The sequence below is a fragment of the Pelophylax lessonae genome (assembly GCF_965119305.1).
Source record: "Pelophylax lessonae genome assembly, chromosome: 4".
In the NCBI taxonomy this organism is placed as follows: domain Eukaryota; kingdom Metazoa; phylum Chordata; class Amphibia; order Anura; family Ranidae; genus Pelophylax; species Pelophylax lessonae.
This window is the reverse complement of record NC_138771.1, coordinates 453,193,202-453,201,157: the sequence shown is the minus strand read 5'-3', so window position 1 is coordinate 453,201,157 and position 7,956 is coordinate 453,193,202.

Genomic DNA, 7,956 nt, shown 5'->3' with positions numbered 1-7,956 from the left:
CCGACAACCTACTGCGACTTTTCGGCCGAACAAAATCTGGTGTGCAGGCTATAAAATTTTTGTTGGCCGTCAGCAGAACGGCCGATTGTTCCTCAGTCAGTACAGATTTCGGCCGACAAAAATCAGATGATCAAGACTGGGTATGCTCAGTGAAGAAAAAAACACACGAAAAGTAAACCAGAACATGACATCACTTCTCCAGTTGGTTGTTGTTGGCCGACAAAATTCGTGTGCAGTCTAGAGCACATTTCAACCGACACAACACTGGACAAAAGACGGCCGATCGGTCGGCCAACAATCGCTGCGTGTGTACGAGGCTTTAGAGTCAGAACCAAACAGTTTTCAGGTTTTGAATGGCTATAAGTATCACATAAATTTGTTTATTGCATCAAGATTTTTTTTTACTTTGTCAGGAACCCAATAAACCATGTAATAGAAAAAGAAACCTTTTCACTAAATTATAAAATACTTTGGTGAAAATAAGACGTTTATGGTGTTGGGGTCAATTCTGACCCAGTTATAACATAGGATTATAGGACACTTATAAGTGCCAACTGAAATCCTAAACACTCTCTGCTTAGTAACACTGACAGCCAATCACCTCTCAATCCTGTGAGCTGTAGTTAGGGAGGGGCCTATCTCTTTGCCTGCTTGTCTGCTTCTCTAAATAAAGTAAAGAAACATAGGACCAATACATTTCAGAGTTGCTGACTTTATTTTACCATTTTTTAATTTGAAAATGAGAGGTATGCTATCAAGAGGTCTAAGGGGTCACACCAAAAATATTAAAACCAATTTTTTCAAGGATAAAGAAGCCTAACAAGGTAACCAAGAGGTAAGAAACAAATTGGATGATAAATAATTGTTCAGAGGGTATTTTATGGCTGATTTAAGACACGGGTCAAAACCGACCCGTTAACATGGTTAGTAACAGAAAGCTAACATAAGAGGAGGGTTAAAAGCATACCTCCACTTTTGGTGAGAAAAAAATCCCCTCTGGATCTATGTACAGTGCAATGATTTTAACATTGTTGCAGATTTCTAACTTTTTTGTTCTGAAGAATACTGTTTGTTCCTCTGTGCCCCTGTGGTAAAGTGAGTCTAATGGGATTATTTTCATAATTTTTAGAATTATCTATCAGCTGCAGGGCACTGAGGAAAGCCGCTGGGCCTGTATCCCCTTAGACCTGTTCTAATTGGGAGTACATCACCAAAAAATGTTTTTGTAGGGGATGCCTGATATCTGACTTTCATCTTAGTGCAGACTTCTGGGAAAATCAGCAAGTATCACACAAGCAGGAAATGTATCTGGGGGGTGGGTGTTCTGTACAGAACACCTCCAAGTAAACATATCGAATTGCATTTTCAGAAATTTACAGTGGCTGCAGATTGAAAAGGAAAGTTATTTAACTACTAATTACTAGGGATGCACCGAAATTTCGGCCACCTATATTTTTGGCCGAAAATACGACCGATAGGGGGTTAAATATGCTGAAAATGTATGGCCGCTGATCTGTGCAAAAAGTGAGCCATTAACTTCCCTGTCCGCCGCGATCCGACTCCGACTTTTCGGACAAAAAAAATCTGGTGTGCAGGCTATAAATTTGTTGGCCGTCAATACAAAACGTGAGTATCTTGCGACTGGTGAGTATCTTTGCGCCTGTTGGGTATCTTTGCGACTGGTAAGTATCTTAGTGACTGGTTAGTATATTAGCGACTGGTGAGTACCCCAGGTTTAGTACCAGGGGTGTTAGAGGTAGTGTAGGTAAGGAAGAGCAGGTCGTTAAGATTATCCCCATAGATTAGTGGGTAATGTCCGACAGGATTGGGGATACCACTCAGTGCACTTCTTGCGCCATGTATGAGCTTCTTGATGAACCAATCGAGGACGAATACTGCTGTGCAAGATGTGAGCAACTTGTTGCTCTGGAAGCCCACATCGTGGATCTAGAGAACACCGTGGCAAGACTGCGTCGCATCTACAACCTGGAAAGGAGCTTGGACATTACCCATCAGGCGCTGGCAGGGGCCAGCATAGAGGGAGGAATAGAGGAGACGCAAGTAGCAGAGGTACGCAGCTGGGTGACTGTTAGGAATGTTAGTGGGAGGAGTGTCAGGGAGGCCAGTCCTGAGTTGGTACACCCTAACATATTTGCCGAGTTGCAGGTTGAGGGGGATATCAGCTCAGGGGTGGCAGTGCTGGAGCATGCGCCCTCCCCCAACTGCCAGGGGAGGGACGGCTCCAGGAAGAAGGGGGGCTGTAACTCAGGAAAGGTTGGGGACTCAATTATCAAGAGGACAGAGGGCAATCTGTAAAAAAAGATCTCGTGAAACGAACAGTATGTTGTTTACCGGGCACCCGCGTTCGGCACATCGCAGATCTGGCAGACAGATTATTGTGCGGGGCTGGGGGATGACCCAGCGGTCATGGTGCATGTGGACACTAATGACAAAGTAAAAGGTAGGTGGAGGATCCTAAAGAACAATTTCAGGGACTTGGGTAATTGAGGAAAAGGACCTCCAAGGTGGTTTTCTCTGAAATACCGCCTGTACCTCGAGCCACACAGGAGAGGCAGAAGGAGATTAGGGAACTTAACAAGTGGCTGAGGAACTGGTGTAGGAAGGAGGGGTTTGGGTTCCTGGAGAACTGGGCTGACTTCTCAGTCGGCTACCGGCTCTTTAGTAAGGATGGGCTGCACCTTAATGGGGAAGGTACAGCTCTTTTGGGGAGAAAGATGGCCACCAAGTTGGAGGGGCTTTTAAACTAGGAGACGGGGGGAGGGATCAGAGGTAGAGGCAGTTAGGAGGGAGCAAAGGACTGAAGGCAGCTGTAGGGTCAGCAGCGACAGTAGGTCCACAACGTCAATCGGTAGGTCTGTGCGGGAGAACCTCAGACAAAACAGGAATAAACATAACCACCAATCACGTTTAACTTCCGTAAAACTAAGAGGGGTATATGCTAATGCCTGGAGCCTAGCTAATAAAATGGATGAGTTGGAAATGTTAGTACATGAGGAGGACATAGACCTTGTGGGAATAGCGGAGACTTGGTTCGACCCCTCACATGACTGGCTGGCCAATATCCAAGGGTATTCGGTGTACCGGAAGGACAGGGTAGGGAAAAAAGGGGGAGGGGTATGTCTCTACGTCAAGAACAATGTAAAGGTGATTGAGAGGAGTGACATTACGGAAGGGATGAGTATGGAGTTAGAATCCGTATGGGTAGCACTCCATAGGGAAGGAGAAAAGGGAAAAGTAATTGTGGGGGTTTGCTAAAGGCCACCTAAACAAGGAGGAGGTAGAGCTGGAATTTGTAGCACTTTTGGGTAAAGTGGCAAAGCTAGGATCAGTCATCATATTGGGGGACTTCAATTATCCCGACATTGACTGGGGAGAGGGGACTAAACACACACATAAGGCCCGTCTATTCACGGAAACCTTACAGGATAATTACATGTCACAGCTGGTGGATTCTCCTACTAGAGAAAACGCAATCCTGGATCTACTGATCACTAATGACCCAGACCTAATCTCGGAGGTAGGAGTCCAGGACAACCTGGGCTCTAGCGAACACAGGATGATCACATTTAGCGTAAATAACAATATAGCAAGGCAAGTGGGGAACATAAGGACCCTTAACTTCAGAAGGGCAGACTTTCCAAAATTGTACTCATTGATGGAAAGGGTAAACTGGGACCAGACCCTGGGATCCCTGACCACAGAGGAAAAATGGGAATGCTTTAGGAACATATTAAGCAAAGGCATCTTGCAGTGCATTCCTATGGGAAATAAATTTAGAAGAGACAAAGCCAAACCTGGCTGGCTAAACCATAGCGTTAAACTTATTAGGGGAAAAAAATTGGCCTTCAGGAAATATAAATCAGAAGGCACAGTATTGGCTTTTGACCAATACAAGGAGGCAAATAAGAAGTGTAAACACGAAATCAAGATGGCTAAAATAGACTTTGAGAGACAAATAGCGGAGGATAGTAAAAAAAAAAAAGACCCAAAGAATTTCTTTAAGTATATCAACAGCAAAAAAACTAGGGCATAGCATATTGCACACATAATTAACGATGATTGGAGGATGGTTACAGAGGACACTGAAAAAGCAACCGTGCTGAATGCTTTTTTCTCGTCAGTATTTACACAGGAAAAGCAGGGGTACACTGACCATGACTGTATGGTTAGTAGTAATACACAGGACTTGCCACTATGGCTAACAGAGGGTGAAATCAGGGAAAGGCTGGGCAAACTTAACACAAACAAATCACCAGGCCCGGATGGCGTACATCCGAGAGTACTCAAGAAACTCAGTAAGGTTATATCCAGACCACTGTTCCTGATCTTTGCGGACAGTATTAGGACAGGAGATGTACCAGGGGAGTGGAGGAAAGCAAACGTGATTCCGATATTCAAAAAGGGTCAGAGGCATATACCGGGAAATTATAGGCCGGTCAGTCTGACATCAGTAGTATGTAAACTTCTGGAGGGGATGATAAGGGACTATATCGTATAGTTTGCTAAGGACAACAGCATCATCAGTAGTAACCAGCACGGGTTTACAAATGGGCGTTCTTGTCAAAACAATCTCTTAACATTCTACGAGGTGAGCTGTGAGCTAGATAGGGGCAAACCAGTGGATGTGGTGTACCTAGATTTCGCTAAGGCGTTTGATACAGTTCCCCACAAGCGCTTAATTTATAAAATAAGGTCTGCAGGTATTGACAGCAGGGTTTGCTCTTGGATACGGAACTGGCTAAAAGGGCGTGTCCAAAGGGTGGTAATAAACAGCGCATACTCAGACTGGTCTGAGGTAGTAAGCGGGGTCCCCCAAGGCTCAGTCCTAGGACCAACCTTGTTCAATTTATTCATAAACAGCATTGAGGACGGGATCAGTAGTTCGATATCAGTTTTTGCTGATGACACAAAATTAGGCAGGGCAATAACTGCACAGCAAGAAGCAGATATCCTACAGAATGACCTGGACAAAATAACGGAGTGGGCAACGACTTGGCAAATGAGGTTTAATGTGGAGAAGTGTAAGGTTTTGCACTTGGGGACTAGCACAATACACGTTAGGAGGGGAACCCTTGGGGGAATCAAAAATGGAGAAGGATCTGGGAGTCTTGGTTGATGATAGACTAGGCAACAGCATGCAATGTCAAGCGGCGGCTATCAAGGCTAGCAGAATATTAGCATGCATAAAGAAAGGGAAGTTTTCCAGAGATAAGACTATAATCCTTCCACTTTATAAAACTCTGGTCCGACCTCATCTGGAGTATTCTGTCCAGTTCTGGTCGCCAGTCCTCAGAAGAGATGTGTTGGAGCTGGAGAGAGTACAGAGAGGGGCAACTAAACTAATTAGGGGATTGGAGGACCATGATTATGAAAAGCGTCTCCAATTGCTTGATTTATTCTCCCTGGAGAAGAGACGCCTGAGGGGGGACATGATAGCAATTTTTAAATATCTCAATGGGGATCTCAGCTTAGAAAAAAAGCTGTTCAGTCGAAGGGATTGCATGAGGACTCGGGGGCACACAATGCGATTAGAGGAGAAGCGTTTTAACCTCAGGCAACGTGGGGGGTTCTTTACTGTTAGGGCTACAAGACTGTGGAATTCTCTACCACAAGAAGTGGTTTCTGCGGGTAGTATGGTGGCTTTCAAAAGACTATTAGACGTACATCTCAAGGATCAGAACATTCAGGGGTATGTGAGATGATTACAGCCACACACACCTACACAGGTTGAACTGGATGGACTATTGTCTTTATTCAACCTCACCTACTATGTAACTATGTAACACAACGGCCGATTTCGGCACACAAAAATCTGAGCAAGACTGGGCTTGCTCAGAGAAGAAAAAACACACGGAAAGTAAACCAGCACATGACATCACTTCTGAAGTAGATTTTTGTTGACCGAGAAAATTTGTGTGCAGTCTAGGCACATTCCAACCAACAAAACACCACTCTGGACAAAAGTCGGACTATCGGTTGGCCGATAATCGTTGCGTGTGTATGAGGCATCAGTCCGTCTGTCTGTCTGTCGGAGTGTCAGTCAATCTGTCTGTCAGACAAATACCATTGGTAATTAAATTAACCACTTGTCAACCAGTCACAGTACATATGCTCTGACAGGGTGGTAGCTACAGGTGTACATCACTGCCTGTTTCTGGTGTATGCCCCTGTTCTATCTATTTTAAAATCATTTGGGGGGGAAAAGTCATTTTCGGTTTCGGTTTTCGGCCAAGGGCATCCTGTATTTTCGGTTTCGGCCCAGAATTTTCATTTCGGTGCATCCCTACTAATTACAATGACTTGTCACACATTTGTATACGCTATATTTTTTCTTTATTTGCGATGGGGGGGGGGGGGGGTTTGTTTTTTTTTGTTTTTTTTTGTCCTTGTCACGGTTTTGATAGTTCCAAAATGATCTAAAGGCAAAACTCTTTAACTTGTCACTCTATCAATTTTGTCTTCATTTTGTCCTATTAAGTGTTCATTATCTAGTTGAGGATTTCAGGCTTCAGCTTTCTGCCTCATCAGGTGTTGCAAGCAGCCCTGAAGCAAGTTAGGCTAGGTTCACATCTGTGCGGCTGGGTGTCAGTGCCCTACCCGCAGAAACAGGGAAAAGTTGTGGATACTTGGTGCTATACTTAGAGGAAGTAAAGTGCTTTTTTTTTTTCCTGACCTGCTAAGTAAAGGCATAATGTGCTAGTATGCATCACATACTAGCATCTTATGTGAAACTGACCTACAAACAAAGCAGACGTCACTGCTGGAGGACGTATCTCTTTGCCCCTCTTCTTCCTGGGTCCGCGGACTCTGGCTGTGTGACTAGCTGAAGCTGCTTGCGGTTACTCCTGTGGAAGCCGCCAGTCACGGCACGGAGCTCTGAAGAAAAAGCTCAAGTGGCCGTTCCTTTCAGAGCCCATGCGCCAATGACTAACTTCATTGGCAGCATATGTAGTAAATTTCTCACTACAGTACGTGTTTTTAGGAGAGATTTACCTATTAGTTAAGCCTATAATAGGGTTTATAGTGTTTACGTATAGGTACAATCAATGGAAGTTTATTTCTATTTTAAGACATGCATTGAGCATGTAGTTTTCAGGGTGCTTGTTCTGTATGCACAGCCTGTGGTAGTGTCTTTCACTGTTGGCAGTTTCTGTTCAAACGTGAGCCTTGCGACTTGACTCTGCACAGGTAAACCAGTTCCAGTCTGGGCCAATTCTGTCATCCCTCTTACATGTAAAAGTCATATTTTGCTAGAAACCTACCCCCAAACTTCTAGTGCTATAAACACAAAAAAAAATTACAGTTTTGGGGGAGAAAAACCGATTGCATTCTGCTATGAAACAAATCCAATAAAAAAATTCTGTCTTCATCAATTTAGGCAAATATGTATTCTACATAATTGTGGTTTAAAAAAAAAAAATCTCAAGCATTGATTGATTTGCACAAATGTTGTAGCGTCTACAAATTATGGGATAGATTTACAGAATTTTTTATTTTTACCAGTAATTGCAGAGGTCAGTTACAAGTGGGACTGTGACATTGTAGCGGACAATTGGTCACTAAGTGACACTTTTTTGGGACCAATGACACTAATACAGTGATCCGTGCTAAAAATATGCATGTCACTGTACTAATGTTAGTGGCAGGGAATGGGGTTAAATGTGTTCCTAGGGAGTGATTACTGTGAAAAGGCAGAGATTTGTGTTCCTGCTTAGAAGAAACAAAGGATTACTACTTGCTCTTTTCACAGAATGGCTTTTTTTTTTTCCTTGTTTACATTGGCAGATCACTGTTCTGCTTCTGTTGAACAATCGTCGGGTATTTTAGGATAACGGGTCTACCGGGGACCCACTGTGTCCAGTCACATCGGGAGCAGGTCACCGGCAGCACGTGTGTGTGCCCCAGACCCGGAAGTGCAGAATCATGTACAGGATT